At 46.4% G+C, this 12749-nt stretch overlaps 1 protein-coding gene across 4 annotated transcripts in view; it reads left to right on the top strand.

Moving 5' to 3' along the window:
- ERCC6 (ERCC excision repair 6, chromatin remodeling factor) overlaps positions 1–12749 on the top strand; it is a 259795-nt gene that overhangs the window by 30209 nt on the left and 216837 nt on the right. The window lies entirely within an intron of this gene.

The raw sequence follows: 12749 nt of genomic DNA, 5'->3' as shown, positions 1-12749 counted from the left end.
CCTAAACATATTGAAAACTGCTGTCAGGTAGTTTATTAACCTTTCAGGTGCTTTACAGGAATTAATGCAAAGTGGTATGACAGAAATGAAAATGTGTATTTTTACCACCTAAATGTTGCTAACTTCTAAACAGATTACTACAGCCGTCAGACTCTAAGGCCACTATTTGGTCATGAATTGCCATGGCAAACATCAGGACAACAAAATCATGATCTGAGGGCACCAATTGTGACAAAGAAGAAGCCCCCACACACTGTTAACCATTTATAATGATGTAGTCACTATTGACAGCAGCATCTAAGGGGTTAAACAGATTTAGATGGTGCAAATACTGATCGTGGCTGGTACAGCAAGTTGTCAGCTATAGTGTACAACCGACAGATGCTGAATTGTCATCTGTATGGGGAGGCTATTCTCTTATATCTCAGGTCAGTTAAAAGACGTATCGGCGGTCATTAAGGGGTTAATCACCCTCCATGACCGCACCAGAGGTGGATGACTGCCCTCCCTAAAAGGGATGGAATACACAGAGGTCAAGTAGCCCCTCCCACATCCTCTCTCCAATGTTTTTCCTGTCCCTATAGGGCAGTGTTCCCCAACTTGCACAGGCGATAATTGCATTACCTGGACAGGCAAGCATTCAATCGCCTGTGCAATACTAAGGAAATCCTGAAAACATGACCTGTTGGTGGCTCTTGAGGACCGGAGTTGGGGAACACTGCTATAGGGCATGAGGAGATCATCCTGCGGAGCTCTGTGGCCGGTGGCAGAGCCTGTTGTGTACTTGGAATTCGAGCTGGGCAGTGGCGGATGCTTGCTGCTCCTGTTTCCTTTGGACGCAGGACCGTGCCATTCCTTCTCCACCTTTTGGTAAAGTTGAATGGCTGTGATAGCAAGAAGGGGTAATTTAAAACTTCGCTTTTAATAATACTAACATATAAAATATTAAGCAGATAAGTGAAAAGGACGTGATTAGAAACAGTCAGTCATCCAGAGTGTGCTTCTGTTATAAAGCCTGGTATACACGGACATATAGACTGCATTAATGATCCCACAAAATCCCCATAAATACTTCGGCATCACATAAAAAATTAGGCATCGTATAAAAGAAGGAACCCTCTCACACAATCAGCAGTATAGGGTTAACGGAGTAGGTCCATATGGTGATGACTGGGAAGTGGATAATTCACAAGGGTGCGCTGCTCACACTTGTGAACTATCCACTTCCTTCTTTTATTTGGGCAGCACGGTGGCGCAGTGGTTAGCACAGCAGCCTTGCAGCGCTGGAGTCCTGGGTTCAAACTCCACCAAGGACAACATCTGCAAATAGTTTGTATGTTCTCTCCGTGTTTGCGTGGGTTTCCTCCGGGTACTCCGGTTTCCTCCCACATTCCAAAGACAATACTGATAGGGAATTTAGATTGTGAGCCCCAACGGGGACAGCAACAATAATGTGTGCGACCTGTAAAGCGCTGCGGAATATGTTAGCGCTATATAAAAATAAAGATTATTATTAAGATTATTATTATTTGATGCTTAATTATTCATGTGATGCCGAAGTATTTATGGGGATTTTGTGGGATCATTAATGCAGTCTATATGTCAGTGTATACCAGTGTTAATAACAGAAGCACACTCTGGATGATTGTTTCTAATTGCGTCCTTTTCATTTTGTCGCTAGTTTCATACTGCCGGGACTGATGGTCCTACAGTATGTCGGTCAGTACTGGTGAGCTACTATATGTTGTATCTCTTTTTTGTATGATGTTGCACTGTTTGCACTTTAGTCAGCGTAGACTTATTTGGTTAATATTTTATATGTTAGTATTATTAAAAGCGAAGTTCTTAATTACCACTTCTTGCTATTACACTACTGAATTCTGGTGGTTTGGTTGTCTCCTTACCCTTTGCTTATCTGTAAAGTTGAATGGCTGCATGCTGGGGGCCTCAAGGAGCTCCCCAGCCTTACTCCTCCCTCCTCTGTTTGCCTGCGTGTGCGATTACCAGAAGTAACATCAGACGCCGGGCGCTCCTGTACAGCTCGCTTCTGGTTGCATTAAAGGGTGGAACACATGACCGTTTTTTTGAATTACCATGCATTACTAGAGATTGCAAGGGAGCCCCCTTGTTATCACCTTCAGGCCAGAGGAAAGAGTTTCACTAGGTGTGGTCACTTGTATATAAGTACCCTGGATAGAAGACAACCTAAGGTAGGACCTATCCTTTGACTTGTGAAGGGTTTATGTTCTTCCAGGTTTGCATGTGCACAACTCAGGCGCTAACCTAGTCCCAGAAAGGTTCCTGACATTGGTAGATGTTTTTGTTTGGTGCAGGTTACGATTTTTTAGCCTGGCCTTCTCCTCCCCTTTCTTTAAATCGGACTAGGATCCTGCACCAATACGTAAAGTTAAAGTGGCAAGCCTTAAATGTGCAATATGTACTAGGAAGCTTTCATCCTCCTATACGAAACTACTATGCCAGGGATGCACAGACAAGGTCATTTAAAGAGGAATATCCTTCCTTAACCCCTCTCTGACCTTAGACGTACTATCCCGTCGAGGTGCCCTGGGCCTATCTGACCCTCAGCAGGATAGTACGTCATAGCGATCGGCAGCGCTCACGGGGGGAGCGCGGCCGGGTGTCAGCTGCCTATCGCAGCTGACATCCGGCACCATGTGCCAGGAGCGGTCACGGACTGCCCCCGGCACATTAACCCCCGACACACAGCGATCAAACATGATCGCGGTGTGCCGGCGGTATAGGGAAGCGTCGCGCAAGGAAGGGGGCTCCCTATGGGCTTCCCTGAGACCCCCGGAGCAACGCGATGTGATCGCATTGCTGCGAGGGTCTCCTTACCTCCCTCCCTGTAGCAGGCCCGGATCCAAGATAGCCGTGGCATCCGGGTCCTGCAGGGAGGGAGGTGGCTTACCAAGTGCCTGCTCAGAGCAGGCGCTTGGTAAGCCTGCAGTGCTCTAAGTCAGATCACTGATCTGACAGAGTGCTGTGCAAACTGTCAGATCAGTGATCTGTGATGTCCCCCCCGGGACAAAATAAAAAAGTTAAAAAAAATGTTTCCACGTGTGTAAAAAAAAAACAAAAAAAAACCAAAAAAAAAAAAAAACCTAAATAATGGAAAAAAAATATATATTAGCATAAATACATTTCTTTATCTAAATAAAAAAACAAAACAATAAAAGTACACATATTTAGTATCGCCGTATCCGTAACGACACAACCTATAAAACTGTCTCACTAGTTAACCTAGTTAACTAGTTAACATGGGCAGCACGGTGGCGCAGTGGTTAGCACTACAGCCTTGCAGCGCTGGGGTCCTGGGTTCTAATCCCACCCAGGACAACATCTGCAAAGAGTTTGTATGTTCTCTCCGTGTTTGCGTGGGTTTCCTCCGGGCACTCCGGTTTCCTCCCACATGCCAAAGACATACTGATAGGAATTCTAGATTGTGAGCCCAATTGGGGACAGTGATGATAATGTGTGCAAACTGTAAAGCGCTGCGGAATATGTTAGCGCTATATAAAAAAAATAAAGAAGAAGATTAACCCCTTCAGTAAACACCATAAGAAAAAAAAAAGAGAGGCAAAAAACAACGCTTTATTATCATACCGCCGAACAAAAAGTGGAATAACACGCGACCAAAAAGACAGATATAAATACCGTGTAAACTCGAGTATAAGCTGAGATTTTCGGCCCAAATTTTTGGGCTGAAAGTGCTCCTCTCGGCTTATACTCGAGTCACGGTGGGCGGCAGAGTCGGCGGGTGAGGAGGAGAGGGCGCTGAGGCATACTCACCTAGTCCTAGCGCTCCTGACGCTGCCCCTGCCTGTCACACTGTCTCCGGGTGCCGCAGCTCTTCCCCTGTTCAGTGGTCACGTGGGACCGCTCATTAGAGAAATGAATATGGACTCCACTCCCATAGGGGTGGAGCCACATATTCATTCCTCTGAGCGGTGCCAGTGACTGCTGACAGGAAGAGCTGCGGCACCCGAAGACAGTGTGACAGGCAGGGGCAGCGTCAGGAGCGCCGGGACTAGGTGAGTATTTTATATTCACCTGTCCGCGTTCCACCCGCTGGGCGCCGCTCTGTCTTCGCGTCCTCTTGCACTGACTGTGCAGGTCAGAGGGCTCGATGACGCATATAGTGTGCGCGCCGCCCTCTGTTAAGATCTGGTGACTTTAGAGCTGCATGAGAACTTTCACTGGAGATGGTGGCCACTGTACTGACCGCAATCCTGAACTTAACACCGTAACTAGAAGTAGCCGTGGAGTGTACCTAACACACCTAGACACCTCGTCACAGCCGGAGGACTAATTACCCCTAAAGATGGCAAGAGGATTACTATCTTGCCTCAGAGAAAATCCCCAAAGCATAGACAGCCCCCCACAAATATTGGCGGTGAGTCGGAGAGGAAAAAACATACACAGGCAGAAAACAGAATTTAGCACAGGAGGCCACACTAGCTAGATAGGACAGGATAGGACAGAGTTCTGTACAGTCAGTATAAAACCCTTCCAAAACATCCACAGCAAAAACTTCCTACATCTAACTAATAGATGTAGGAGCGTAAATCTGCAACTCCAGTGAATCCTACAATCAGAGCAGGAATAAAACTGAAACAGGCACACAGCAGTGCACCACAAATACAAGGAACCAAACACTTATCTTTGCTGAATTTGGCAGCAGGCAGGAGAAGCCAGAAAGTGATCCATCACTTAGAAGGAACATTTACAACTGGCAAGGGCTAAAGGATCCTGCACACCTAAATATCCCAGTCCGAATTGTAATTATCAGATACACCTGGCCTGGACTGTGACTCGGAGACAACTGCATTCCCCCCTTCAACCACCGGAGGTAACCCAAGAGCAGAATTCACAACAGTACCCCCCCTTGAGGAGGGGTCACCGAACCCTCACCAGGGCCCCCAGGACGATCAGGATGAGCCAGATGAAAGGCACGGACCAAATCGGCAGCATGGACATCAGAGGCAAAAACCCAAGAATTATCCTCCTGGCCATAACCCTTCCATTTGACCAGGTACTGAAGCTTCCGCCTCGAAAAACGGGAATCCAAAATCTTCTCAACAACATATTCCAACTCCCCTTCAACCAACACAGGGGCCAGAGGATCAACAGAGGGAACAACAGGCTCCACATATTTCCGCAGCAAAGAATCTATGGAAGACATTATGGATAGCAAAAGAGGCTGGAAGCGCCAGTCGAAAAGACACCGGATTAATAATCTCAGAAATCCTATAAGGACCAATAAACCGAGGCTTAAATTTAGAAGACGAAACCTTCATAGGAACATGACGGGAGGACAACCAAACCAGATCCCCCAACCCGAAGCCGGGAACAAACACACTGACGACGATTAGCAAAACGTTGAGCCTCCTCTTGAGACAACAGCAACTTGTCCACCACATGAGCCCAAATCTGTTGCAACCTGTCCACCACAGAATCCACACCAGGACAGTCAGAAGGCTCAACCTGCCCAGAAGAAAAACGAGGATGAAAACCAAAATTACAAAAGAAAGGCGAAACCAAGGTAGCAGAACTAGCCCGATTATTAAGGGCAAACTCTGCCAATGGCAAGAAAGCCACCCAATCATCCTGATCAGCAGACACAAAGCATCTCAAATAAGTCTCCAAAGTCTGATTAGTGCGCTCGGTCTGTCCATTTGTCTGAGGATGAATTGCAGAAGAAAAAGACAAATCAATGCCCAGCCTAGCACAAAAGGCCCGCCAAAACCTAGAAACAAACTGGGAACCTCTGTCGGACACAATATTCTCCGGAATACCATGCAAACGAACCACATGCTGAAAAAACAACGGAACCAAGTCTGAAGAGGAAGGTAATTTAGGCAAGGGCACCAAATGAACCATCTTAGAGAACCGGTCACAAACAACCCAGATAACAGACATCTTCTGGGAGACCGGAAGATCAGAAATAAAATCCATCGAAATATGCGTCCAGGGTCTCTCAGGGACTGGCAATGGCAAAAGCAACCCACTAGCACGGGAACAAGGCTTAGCCCGCGCACAAGTCCCACAGGACTGCACAAAAGAACGTACATCACATGACAATGAAGGCCACCAAAAGAACCTACCAACCAAATCTCTGGTACCAAAAATGCCAGGATGACCAGCCAACACGGAACAGTGAACCTCAGAAATCACTCTACTAGTCCATCTGTCAGGAACAAACAATTTCCCCACAGGACAGCGGTCAGGTCTGTCAGCCTGAAATTCCTGAAGAGCCCGTCGTAAATCAGGGGAAATGGCAGAAAGGACCACCCCTTCTTTCAGAATACCGACCGGCTCTAAGACCTCAGGAGAATCAGGCAAAAAACTCCTAGAGAGGGCATCAGCCTTAATATTCTTAGAACCCGGAAGGTACGAGACCACGAGATCAAAACGGGAAAAAAACAAGGACCATCGAGCCTGTCTAGGATTCAGCCGTCTAGCAGACTCGAGGTAAATCAAATTCTTATGATCGGTCAAGACCACAATACGGTGCTTAGCTCCCTCAAGCCAATGTCGCCACTCCTCAAACGCCCACTTCATAGCCAACAACTCCCGATTGCCAACATCATAATTGCATTCAGCAGGCGAAAATTTACGGGATAAGAAGGCACACGGTTTCAGTAAGGAACCAACAGGATCCCTCTGAGACAAATCGGCCCCTGCCCTAATCTCAGAAGCGTCAACCTCAACCTGAAACGGAAGAGAAACATCCGTTTGGCGCAACACTGGAGCAGAAGTAAATCGACATTTAAGCTCCTGAAAGGCAGAGACAGCCGCAGAGGACCAATTCGCCACATCAGCGCCCTTCTTCGTCAAATCGGTCAAGGGTTTAACCACGCTAGAAAAATTAGCAATGAAACGGCGATAAAAATTTGCAAAACCCAAAAATTTCTGAAGGCTCTTCACGGATGTGGGCTGAATCCAATCATGAATGGCCTGAACCTTAACCGGATCCATCTCTATAGACGAGGGAGAAAAAATGAAGCCCAAAAAAGAGACTTTCTGCACCCCAAAGAGACACTTAGACCCTTTCACAAACAGGGCATTGTCACGAAGGATCTGAAATACCATCCTGACCTGCTGCACATGAGACTCCCAATCATCGGAAAAAATCAAAATATCGTCCAAATATACAATCAAGAATTTATCAAGATAAGTCCGGAAAATATCATGCATAAAGGACTGAAAAACAGATGGAGCATTAGAGAGTCCGAATGGCATCACAAGGTATTCAAAATGGCCTTCGGGCGTGTTAAAGGCAGTTTTCCATTCATCACCCTGCTTAATACGAACAAGATTATATGCCCCTCGAAGGTCAATCTTCGTAAACCAACTAGCTCCCTTAATCCTAGCAAACAAATCGGAAAGCAAAGGTAGAGGGTATTGAAACTTGACCGTGATTTTATTCAAGAGGCGATAATCTATACAGGGTCTCAAGGAACCATCTTTTTTAGCAACAAAAAAGAACCCCGCTCCCAACGGTGAAGAAGATGGTCGAATATGCCCTTTCTCCAAAGACTCCTTAATATAGCTCCGCATGGCGGTATGTTCAGGCACAGATAGGTTGAAAAGTCGACCCTTAGGAAACTTACAGCCTGGAATCAAGTCAATAGCACAATCGCAGTCCCTGTGCGGTGGAAGGAAACTGGACTTGGGCTCATCGAATAAATCCTGAAAATCAGACAAAAACTCTGGAATCTCAGAAGGTGAAGAAGAAGAGATTGACATCAAAGGAACATCATTATGAACCCCCTGACAACCCCAACTAGTCACAGACATGGACTTCCAGTCCAACACAGGATTATGTACCTGCAACCACGGAAAACCTAGCATGACAACATCATGCAAGTTATGCAACACCAGAAATCGACAATCTTCCTGATGGGCTGGTGCCATGCGCATGGTTACCAGTGTCCAAAACTGAGGCTTATTTTTAGCAAAGGGTGTAGCATCAATACCCCTTAAAGCAATAGGGTTCTGCAAAGGCTGCAAGGGAAAACCACAATGCTTGGCAAACTCAAAATCCATTAAATTCAAGGCGGCGCCTGAATCCACAAACGCCATGACAGAAAATGATGACAATGAGCAGATCAAGGACACGGATAACAAAAATTTAGGTTGTACAGTACTGATTGTAATTGAACTGGCGATCCTCTTTGTCCGCTTAGGGCAGACGGAAATGACATGAGAAGCATCGCCACAATAATAACACAACCCATTTTGACGTCTGAAACCTTGTCGTTCAGTTCTAAACAGAATTCTATCACATTGCATAGGCTCAGGAATTTGCTCTGAGGATAATGCCACAGCGCGCACAGCTCTGCGCTCCCACAGGCGTCTGTCAGTCTGGATGGCCAGAGACATGGATTCACTCAGACCGGAAGGCGTGGGAAACCCCACCATAACATCTTTAATGGATTCAGAAAGCCCCCTTCTGAAAATTGCCGCCTCTTGACCCTGAGACAGGGCCAACAAGGTCTTCTCAGCTTGATCCACAGAATTAGGCTCATCATACAATAATCCTAAAGCCTGAAAAAAGGAGTCAATATCAAGCAAAGCCGGATTTCCAGATTCCAGGGAAAACTCCCACTCCTGCTGGTCGCCACGCAGCAGTGAAATAACGATTTTTACCTGCTGACTGGAGTCACCAGAGGATCGAGGTCTCAGGGCAAAAAAATGTTTACAGTTGTTTTTGAAACTCAAAAATTTAGACCTGTCACCAGAAAATAAATCAGGAGTAGGAATCTTTGGTTCTAAAACAGGAGTCTGAACAATATAATCAGAAATACCTTGCACCTTAGCAGCAATCTGGTCTACATGAGAAGCTAAATCCTGAACATTCATGCTTGCACCAGGCTCCTCAGCCACCCAGATATTAAGAGGGAGGAAAACACAAAACAGACTGGAGAAAAAAATGGCTCAAGAGCTTCCTTCCCTTCTTCTGAGATGCATTTAACTCATTGTTGGCCAGTTGTACTGTTATGATCCGGTGACTTTGGAGCTGCATGAGAACTTTCACTGGAGATGGTGGCCACTGTACTGACCGCAATCCTGAACTTAACACCGTAACTAGAAGTAGCCGTGGAGTGTACCTAACACACCTAGACACCTCGTCACAGCCGGAGGACTAATTACCCCTAAAGATGGAAAGAGGATTACTATCTTGCCTCAGAGAAAATCACCAAAGGATAGACAGCCCCCCGCAAATATTGGCGGTGAGTCGGAGAGGAAAAAGCATACACAGGCAGAAAACAGAATTTAGCACAGGAGGCCACACTAGCTAGATAGGACAGGATAGGACAGAGTTCTGTGCGGTCAGTATAAAACCCTTCCAAAACATCCACAGCAGAAATTACAAAAACTTCCTACATCTAACTAATAGATGTAGGAGCGTAAATCTGCAACTCCAGTGAATCATACAATCAGAGCAGGAATAAAACTGAAACAGGCACACAGCAGTGTACCACAAATAAAAAGAACCAAACACTTCTCTTTGCTGAATTTGGCAGCAGGCAGGAGAAGCCAGAAAGAGATCCATCACTTAGAAGGAACATTGACAACTGGCAAGGGCTAAAGAATCCTGCACACCTAAATATCCCAGTCCGAATTGTAATTATCAAATACACCTGGCCTGGACTGTGACTCAGAGACAACTGCATTCCCCCCTTCAACCCCCGGAGGGAACCCAAGAGCATAATTCACAACAGCCCTCTGCCAGATCAGTCAGTGCAGAGAGACGCCGGGACAGGACGCTGGGGAGCTGCAAGCAAGAGGTGAGTATGGCATTTTTTTATTATTGCAGCAGCAGCAATGGCAGAGCTTTATGCGGAGCATCTATGGGGCAAAAATGAACAGTGCAGAGCACTATATGACACAGCTATGGGGCAAGAATGAACGGTGCAGAACACTATATGGCACAGCTATGGGGCAGTAATGAACGGTGCAGAGCACTATATAGCACAGCTATGGGGCAAGAATGAATGGTGCAGAGCACTATATGGCACAGCTATGGGGCAAGAATGAACGGTGCAGAGCACTATATGGCACAGCTATGGGGCAAGAATGAACGATGCAGAGCACTATATGGCACAGCTATGGGGCCATAATGAACGGTGCAGAGCACTATATGGCACAGCTATGGGGCAAGAATGAACGGTGCAGCGCACTATATGGCACAGCTATGGGGCATGAATGAACGGTGCAGAGCACTATATGGCACAGCTATGGGGCAAGAATGAAAGCTGCAGAGCACTATATGGCACAGCTGTGGGGCAAGAATGAACGGTGCAGAGCACTATATGGCACAGCTATGGGGCAAGAATGAACGGTGCAGAGCACTATATGGCACAGCTGTGGGGCAAGAATGAACGGTGCAGAGCACTATATGGCACAGCTGTGGGGCAAGAATGAACGCTGCAGAGCACTATATGGCACAGCTGTGGGGCAATAATGAACGGTGCAGAGCACTATATGGCACAGCTATGGAGCCAGAATGAACGGTGCAGAGCACTATATGGCACAGCTATCGGGCAAGATTGAACGGTGCAGAGCACTATATGGCACAGCTATGGGGCCAGAATGAACAGTGCAGAGCACTATATGGCACAGCTATGGGGCCAGAATGAACGGTGCAGAGCACTATATGGCACAGCTATGGGGCCAGCATGAACGGTGCAGAGCACTATATGGCACAGCTATGGGGCCAGAATGAACGGTGCAGAGCACTACATGGCACAGCTATGGGGCCATAATGAACGGTGCAGAGCACTATATGGCACAGCTATGGGGCAAGAATGAACGGTGCAGAGCACTATATGGCACAGCTGTGGGGCAAGAATGAACGGTGCAGAGCACTATATGGCACAGCTGTGGGGCAAGAATGAACTTGTGCAGAGCACTATATGGCACAGCTGTGGGGCAAGAATGAACGCTGCAGAGCACTATATGGCACAGGTATGGGGCAAGAATGAACGGTGCAGAGCACTATATGGCACAGCTATCGGGCAAGAATGAACGGTGCAGAGCACTATGGCACAGCTATGGGGCAAGAATGAACGGTGCAGAGCACTATATGGCACAAGTATGGGGCAAGAATGAACGGAGCAGAGCACTATATGGCACAGCTATGGGGCCAGAATGAACGGTGCAGAGCACTATATGGCACAGCTATGGGGCCAGAATGAACGGTGCAGAGCACTATATGGCACAGCTATGGGGCCAGAATGAACGGTGCAGAGCACTATATGGCACAGCTATGGGGCCAGAATGAACGGTGCAGAGCACTATATGGCACAGTTATGGGGCCAGAATGAACGGTGCAGAGCACTATATGGCACAGCTATGGGGCCAGAATGAACGGTGCTGAGCACTAAATGGCACAGCTATGGGGCCATAATGAACGGTGCAGAGCACTATATGGCACAGCTATGGGGCAAGAACGAACGGTGCAGAGCACTATGGCACAGCTATGGGGCAAGAATGTACGGTGCAGAGCACTATATGGCACAGCTGTGGGGCCATAATGAACGGTATGGAGCATCTATTTTTATTTTTGAAATTCACCGGTAGCTGCTGCATTTTCCACCCTAGGGTTATACTCGAGTCAATAAGTTTTCCCAGTTTTTTGTGGCAACATTAGGGGGGTCGGCTTATACTCGGGTCGGCTTATACTTGAGTATATACGGTAACCATGGTACCGCTGAAAACGTCATCTTGTTCTGCAAAAAACGAGCCGCCATACAGCATCATCAGCGAAAAAATAAAAAAGTTAGTCCTCAGAATAAAGCGATGTAAAAATAATTATTTTTTCTATAAAATAGTTATCGTATAAAAGCGCCAAAACATAAAAAAAAAATATAAATGAGGTATCAATGTAATTGTACTGACCCGAAGAATAAAACTGCATTATCAATTACACCAAACGCAGAACGGTATAAACGCCTCCCCCAAAAGAAGTTCATGAATAGCTGGTTTTCGGTCATTCTGCCTCACAAAAATCGGAATAAAAAGCGATCAAAAAATGTCACGTGCCCGAAAGTGTTACCAATAAAAACGTCAACTCGTCCCGCAAAAAACAAGACCTCACATGACTCTGTGGACTCAAATATGGAAAAATTATAGCTCTCAAAATATTTTTTGCAATAAAAAGCGTCTTTCAGTGTGTGACGGCTGCCAATCATAAAAATCCGCTAAATAACACGCTATAAAAGTAAATCAAACCCTCCTTCATCACCCCCTTAGGGAAAAATAAATTAAAAAAATGTATTTAGTTCCATTTTCCCAGTAGGGTTAGGGCTAGTGTTTAGGGTTAGGGCTAGGGTTAGGGCTAGGGTTAAGGCTACAGTTAGGGTTGGGGCTAAAGTTAGGGTTGGGGCTAAAGTTAGGGTTTGGATTACATTTACGGTTTGGAATAGGGTTGGGATTAGGGTTAGGGGTGTGTTTGCATTAGGTTTTCAGTTATAATTGGGGGGTTTCCACTGTTTAGGCACATCAGGGGCTCTCCAAACGCGACATGGCGTCCGATCTCAATTCCAGCCAATTCTGCGCTGAAAATGTAAAACAGTGCTCCTTCCCTTCCGAGCTCTCCCGTGTGCCCAAACAGGGGTTTACCCCAACATATGGGGTATCAGCGTACTCAGGACAAATTGGTCAACAACATTTAGGGTCCAATTTCTCCTGTTACCCTTGGAAAAATACAAAACTGCGGG

The sequence above is a fragment of the Ranitomeya imitator genome, chromosome 2 (assembly GCF_032444005.1).
Source record: "Ranitomeya imitator isolate aRanImi1 chromosome 2, aRanImi1.pri, whole genome shotgun sequence".
Classification (NCBI taxonomy): Eukaryota; Metazoa; Chordata; class Amphibia; order Anura; family Dendrobatidae; genus Ranitomeya; species Ranitomeya imitator.
This window is presented reverse-complemented; position numbering and strand designations above follow the sequence as displayed.